The following is a 7,694-nucleotide window of genomic DNA, read 5'->3' on the forward strand; positions in this document are numbered from 1 at the left end:
TAACATTGAAACATTTTTCAACTACATCCAGCCACAAGTCAGCTTCAGCTGGATCTGTTGTACCTTCAAATGTCGCAGCCCCTAGGGCTTTAAACCTCTTAATACTATTTTTTTTTTCTGGGTCGGCTCGTGCAGAGCCCACACTGGCTGCTAACCTCTATACTATCCTATCAAACACTGCATCTTCTAGCTGCAAATCTGCCCTTTCTTGGGGAGTACTAGACTCTCCCTCGGACATCATCTCTTGACCCACTGGATCATTCACCTTCTTTTTGCCACCCGGTGGGTTCTCCCCAACCTCCGAGCCCCTATTGGTAGGTCAGTGTTCCTGCCACCTTTCTGCTTACTCGGTCTGCCACGTTGCCTCGGCATTTTACCTAATACAATGTACACATGTTAGGGACTCACACTTAGGGACTTAGACTTATGCATAAACTTCTCTCTCATTCCCAAAATCTTATGCTCTGATATCAACTTGTCACAACCCTTCCCAGATTACCCTTTTATTCTAGAAAAGGATATGATCGTGGTAGCTACTAGCCTTACTGCCAGCACTCACCACCTAAGCCTTCTAATCTAGATACCAACCTATTCATTTAACTAGTAATATACGCAAACAGCTAACCTCCCCCTTAAGTTCTTACGAAGATTACATAATTACAAGCATACAGCCAAGACGTCACTTTTATAGAAAAATATTCACAGGTGGCCCAACATTTCTATAGAAACCCTAGTCCCTCACAAAACATGTGTACATAAACGAATTACCAACCTAAGTCTTTTAATAAGCCGAGTCTTTCGGTGGCAAGCAGCAGCAGGATCAACCTTGAGGAAACTAACCGCTACCTGAAAAGAGAAAACACATAAATTCTGTGAGCTAAAAGCTCAGTGAGTGACTATAGAATCGTAAAGCAACAAGCGTAGCATCACTATAAACATGTAAATATACCAATGCATAAACTCAAGCATTTGTCTCTATATATAGCTGTAAACCATTCTCAAACATCATTAAATATTATTATTCCCTAGTTGAGAATGAGCCTAAACACTCTAGCTCCCAAACCTTTATTACCAACCAAGAAACCCATACTTCGGTTTCTCATTCATAACTGCCTACTTGCACGTGGCCACACTAAACACCATCATATTTTAGGTACTTCCACTCAGATGCCTTCTCATATGTCCTTCGGTATCAAATTGGCCAGATACCTTCTTAAATGTCCTTTAGTATCAAATTGGCCAGGTACCTTCTCAAATGTCCTTCGGTACCTAATTGGTTAGATACCTTCTCAACGTCCTTCAGAATCAAATGTGTATTTTGTAACACCAAATTAAGTTCTATTGCCTAGTATTTACACAAGAGTTGTTCCATTGCCACTCATTTACAACAAAACTCATTCTCTCATATTCTTCCTCTAGGAACCATATATCAAAATCAGAAACACGGCTTTTGTAATGGTTACACAACATACCTTGGCCTGTGTTACACACATACAAGCCGGGAAACATGCATTAAGTTATTCTCCAACCATTTGTTGCTTGAGGAAATTTAAATACATCATTAATGTCACTGTGCTTTACTTGATCATATATACATGAGTATTAGAAACCTTAAGTTTACTAAGTCACTCACTGTTCGTCAGGCTCTTATTGGTTTATACGCTTCCCCTAGCTCTTCTTGGCCTGAAAAGATATAGTTCCTGATTAAACTACTTAGAATTCCTAGTAAAATATCTCAAATAATTCATTTATTAAAGGAACTTCCATCAATACAGACAACTCTACTAGCAAGATCCCCCTGAGCGAGGTCAACGAGATCCCCTTGAGCGATGCTAGTGAGATCCTCTAGAGCGATACCAGCGAGATCCTCTAGAGTGAGATCAAGTTTTCTTGTGAAATTCTTAGCAATACTCACCTTAATTCCTAGCGAGATTTCCCCCTAGAGCGAGACCCTCCTTACCAAATCAGCGAGATTTCCCTTATAAACGAGATCCTCATGCCCAAATCTCGCTATAATTCTCCCTGATGAACTGCTTGCTTGTTCCTCACAAGCAACAGTCTGCTTATGCACTAATTCCCTGTTATAACTTTAAAAATTCATAACTCAAAATCCAGAGCTCTTTTCAAGAAACTTCCTTCCATAAACTTGTTTAGATTTGAGTTAACTTCCTTATCTTAAAATTTCAGCCAGGAATTCTTTATAATTTGGCCTGGAACTTCCAAACTTCTCCTCAAGCCCTGATTAATCCGTGGTTCTGCCTCTTCTGCAAATTCTCCACTTTTGTTCTTCTCCTCTTGCAATCTTTCTCCAGCAGAACAACCTTGAAAACTAGATTTTCCCAGCTTTCAAATGGCACCGAATTCGCTAAATTTACTCTTGTCAATTTCCAAAACCATGTTGTTGAATTTTCACTTCCCTTTTTAATCTTCCTGCTACTTCCTGAGTTCAAAGAATTAATTGCCACATCACTCCACACTTAGTGCCTCCAACAGACTAATGATTGAGTTTCTTCATTTGATTTTTTTTTCCTTCCTTCGTAATTCCTATAAACAACATGAATTTCTATTTAATAAATATGTAATATAACATTCCTTTGGCTAAACATGCTTATCTGGGGAACCTAAGTTCGGGGGTTTACACAAATAGCCTCCTTAGCTGCTTCATAAGCCGCTACATATTCGACATCCATAGTGGTCCGCGATGCATCCTTGCTTGATGCTTTGCCAGATTATAGCCCTCCATTTAGAGTGAAAACTGACCCCGATGTCAATTTGCGAGAATCTCGATCGGTCTGAAAGTCAGAGTCTTTGTATCCTGTAAGGATTAGATCCGTATCTCCATACATAAGCATGTAGTCTCTCGTTCTCCGAAGATACTTGAGGATCGTCTTGACCACCGTCCAGTGATCAAATCCTGGATTGGACTGGTACCGATTGATAATCCCTACTGCGTAGCAAATGTCGGGTCTGGTACACAATATTGCATCCATCAAGCTTCCTACAACAAAAGCATAGGGAATCTGTCTCATCTCCTCAACCTCTTGATGTGTTTTAGGACATTGATCCTTAGACAAAATGATTCCACCTGAAGGGTAACAAACCCCTCTTGGAATCTTGTATCCTGTACCTAATCAACATTTGATAATTGTGCGATGTCTAAGATAGGGCTAATCGTTTGTTCTTGTGATCTCGAATGATCTGAATCCCTAGAACATATTGTGCCTCACCCAAATATTTCATTTAGAACTGAGCAGCTAGTTAATTCTTAATTTCAGTCAGATACCCTACATCATTCCCAATGAGTAGGATATCATCCACATACAGTACCAGGAAAGCTACGGAGCTGTTGATGATTTTCTTGTATACACAAGGCTTATCAATGTCCTGATCAAAGCCAAATGACTTGATAGCAGTGTCAAATCTGATGTTCTAAGATCTAGATGCTTGTTTCAGCCCATAAATGGACCTATTAAGCTTTCAAACTCTTTGCTCTTGATCTGGAACTATGAACCCCTCTGGTTGAGTCATATAGATGGTCTTCTTAAGATTACTAATAAGAAAGGCAGTCTTGACGTCCATTTGCCATATTTCATAATCATAAAATGTGGCTATGGACAGAAGAATCCGGATAGACTTGAGCATGACAACATGTGAGAAAATTTCCTCATAGTCAACTCCCTCGACCTGGGTATAACCCTTTGCCATGAGTTTAGCCTTAAAGGTTTTCACCTTTCCATCTACACCTCTCTTTCGCTTATAGATCCACTTACACCTAATAGGTCTTACCCCATCAAGTGAATCAACAAGCTCCCAAGCGTTATTGAAGTACATAGACTCCATTTCCTGATTCATGGCTTTAAACCATTCATCTTTGTCAACATTCTCCATTGCTTTCTTAAAAGACAACAGATCCTCGACCTCATCATTCGTAATGACGTTTTGGGCTTCAGTCAAATCCATGTACCGATTTGGTGGGTTCATAACCCTCTCACTACGTCGAGGCAGTCTCAACTCTTAAGCTGGTTGACTAGACGTACCGACCTCAACAACTCTTGTTGATCTATCGGCCTGTTCAACAACTCTTGTTAAACCCTCAACAATCTCAGTCTCACTAGAGATCTCATGCAAAATGAGCTTACTTTGTGGCTTATGATCCCTCATGTGGTCTTCTTCCAAGAAGATGGCATTTGTAGAAACAAACATTTTGTTCTCACTCGGATCATAGAAGTATCCACCTCTCATTTCCTTGGGGTAGCCTACAAAGAGGCAAACCTTCGAACGCAGTTCCAACTTCTTTGGGTTAGTCGCTAGCACATGTGTTGGACAGCCCCAAATTTTGAAGGGCGTAAACTACCTTTACGGCCTCTTCATAACTCAAAAGATGTTTCAGAAACACTTTTCGAGGGAACGTTGTTCAGGATATAATATGTAGTCTGAACTATATAACCCCAAAATAAGTCTGGAAGATGAGCATAACTCATCATAGACCAAACAATGTCCAACAAGGTTATATTTCTCTTTTCAGATACACCATTTTGCTGAGGTGTACCAGGAGCCGAGAGTTAGGATGCAATACCATGTTCTATCATATAGTTCTGGAATTAGAGGTCCATATACTCTCCACCACGATCAGATCGTAGTGTTTTTATCTTCTTACCTAACAAGTTTTCAACTTCAACCTTATACTCCTTGAACTTGTTAAGGGCTTCAGACTTACATTGTATTAGGTAGAGATACCTGAACCTTGAATAATCATCTATGAAAAAGATGAAATATTCATACCCACCTCGAGCTCTAACATTCATCGGATTACAGAGGTCTGAATGTACAAGCTCCAAGGTTTCCTTGGCTCTGTAACCTTTTCCAGTAAAAGGTTGTTTGGTCATCTTGCCTTTGAGACATGATTCACATACCGACAAGGAGTTTTCTTCTAAACTCTTTAGAAGTCCACTTTTCACCAACTTCTCAATCCTATTAAGGTTGATGTGACCTAACCTTAAATGCCAAAGATGGGCGTTTTCCTTAGAAGAAACATTTGGTCTTTTAGCTGTTGTTGTCGTACTAAACATTTCAGTGATAAACAAGACTTTTATGACTAACGGCCTTAGTACATATAAGTTACTTTCCATTGAACCAAAACTAATCTTCATTCCATTCTTGAAAATAAACACTTTATTCTTAGAAAAGGAGACGGTATAGCCTTGTTCAATGAGACAAGAAACCGAGATTAAGTTTCTCTTAATACGAGGAATTACAAAAACATTATCCAATATAGATAACGTTTCTTGTCAACAAATAACTTCAGCCTGCCTATAGCAATAGCTGAAACAACCTCACTAGTACCGACTCGTAGAGTCATCTCTCCCCGTGGCAATGTTTACCAGGAACTAAATCCTTGGTAAGAGGAACTGACATGATTGGTAGCACTCGAATCAAGGATCCAGGCAGAATCATCATTCTTTACCAAACACGTCTCCAAGACCAATAAATCAGATTTATTGTCTTGTCTCATCATTTGGAGAGTAGTAGGATCGAGGTCGTTTTCCACAAAATTCATTTCACACGATTCTTTCCACTGTAAGTAATCAGTCATTTTAAAAGCTTTAAATGGAAATATTAACAAGTTGCTGAAAAGAAAAACACATTGACCTACGTTAGGTTTTAAACAAATACCCGTTGTAAAACAAAAATAACATCCAATAAGATTTTAGCAAAACTAATATGAACCCCGTGTAACATCTAGTTTTGCAATGACGCTCCAAAGGTTTAGGACAAAAGCCGCCAAAGGGAGGTCAGTTATCCCTCCTCTGAATTGTGAAGTTCTCAACCAGTCATTAACACCAGAACAACTCTTGCTCCTATAATGACTAGCCATCATTGATTTGGCCAAGAGATCATTAACTTACTTAACAAACTTTCGTAAGTGTGACCCACCATTTTAGGCCCTAGAGATCCACCCCAAAAAGCCAATCCGAAGGGAAAAAATCCGATTGGGGCAAAAGCTAAAGCGACCCTATCAACTTCTGGAGTTCACCTTGATCTTGACCAATTGCACAAAACCCATCCGAAGGGGGACGCTCAAAGGCGACACGAGGGAGTACAGAATGATCTCATGGTGTGAACCAATGACAGAGACCATAGGACGTGTTGACACATACCCTTCACCCACTTACTATAAATACCTTCTCTGTTCACCTTGACATTGACTCATGCAAACACCATCCAAAGGGGGATGCTCCCAGGGCACCACGAGACCAAGCATGAATCTCACGGTGTGAACATACAGGGAGAAACGTGAGTGGAATCATAAACATATCAGATACATCTCATCCTCCCACTGAGTATTTTATAACCTAGGGTTTAGCTTACTTAGAAAAAACATGACTAAGGATTTTAACTAAGTGGATTTTAGGTTTTTCCAAGAGTAACTTTTACCTTGGATAGTGAAACAACTTTTGATCATCATCCATTAAACTCTTTAACGGAGTCTTTGACCAAATTGTCGCATGCTTGTTGAAAATTTATCTAATTCATCTTTCTAGGTAGGTTCCCAAGTAGGGGGTGTTATGTTTCCGTCAACTTTAAAGAACCCCAGCCTAGCCAAGAACCGCCTTAGACAAAAGGTCCCTTATAGATAGATTTAAAACAAATTTAATCTTTTATACCAACTAATTTAATCCTACTAAACCGATTTTAAAAGATTAATCTAGGTTATTAAACTCTTTAGAACCATTTGAACTTAGGTCTATCTCAATCCAATTTTAAAACCCTTTTAAAAAACTTGAGTTCACCCTAAGTCCGCGTGCAACTCTGAATTATTGATTTTAGGTCTAATTTCCTTTATAACAGTTATAAATGGAAACCAACCACAATGCTAAGCTAACACATGCAAGGCATTCATAACGTTATAAATAGCCTAAGTGTCATGCTCAATGCATTGTTCATTCATTGCTACTTCTTTTATATAACACTTATACAAAATGGCAATGAAACAAGAAAAACATGCTTCCATTCACCCTTAGACTATAATGCTTATAATAAAAGGATGATGCATGATAATGCTCACTGCATGCAAAATATAATTTTTATATTTCATGATGCATGTGCATGCTTTCAAGTAATTTCTTCATGCTCGATTATAACATTTATAATACATGATGCATGAATAATTGCACAACCTAAGGTGGGTTTTAAACTATATGTCAAATATTTTGGCATATAAGCACCATACATCACACGTATAATAAACCAATGTTGATGAACCGGGTAAAATTGCCTTAAAATCACAAAAAATAATGTTAACTATTACAAAGACAAGAAGTCTCTAGTTCAAACAGGCGAACCGGGTCTTGAACTGCTCGGGCAAAGCATCGCGTCTCAAACCTTCGTGTACTTAACTCCCCGCGATCGTCCACATGATAAAACAAACGCTTTGCTCTATTGCTTACCAATGCTCCCAGAGCTAAACGATCATTTAGTAATTACTACACGATCGTTTAGAAAAATCTAAATGATCGTTTAGCTATTACTACATGATCGTGTACCTTTTACTAAGTGATGAAGTTTGAGGTACACGATCGCTTAGTGCGCTCCGCACAACGCCTGCCTTCCTCAGTCGTCTAAATGACTACGATGCTGTGAAGCCCCATCACCTAAGCGATCACTTAGCTAGCGCCTCCCTATCGTATACGCGC

The sequence above is a fragment of the Benincasa hispida genome, chromosome 12 (genome assembly GCF_009727055.1).
Source record: "Benincasa hispida cultivar B227 chromosome 12, ASM972705v1, whole genome shotgun sequence".
Lineage (NCBI taxonomy): Eukaryota > Viridiplantae > Streptophyta > Magnoliopsida > Cucurbitales > Cucurbitaceae > Benincasa > Benincasa hispida.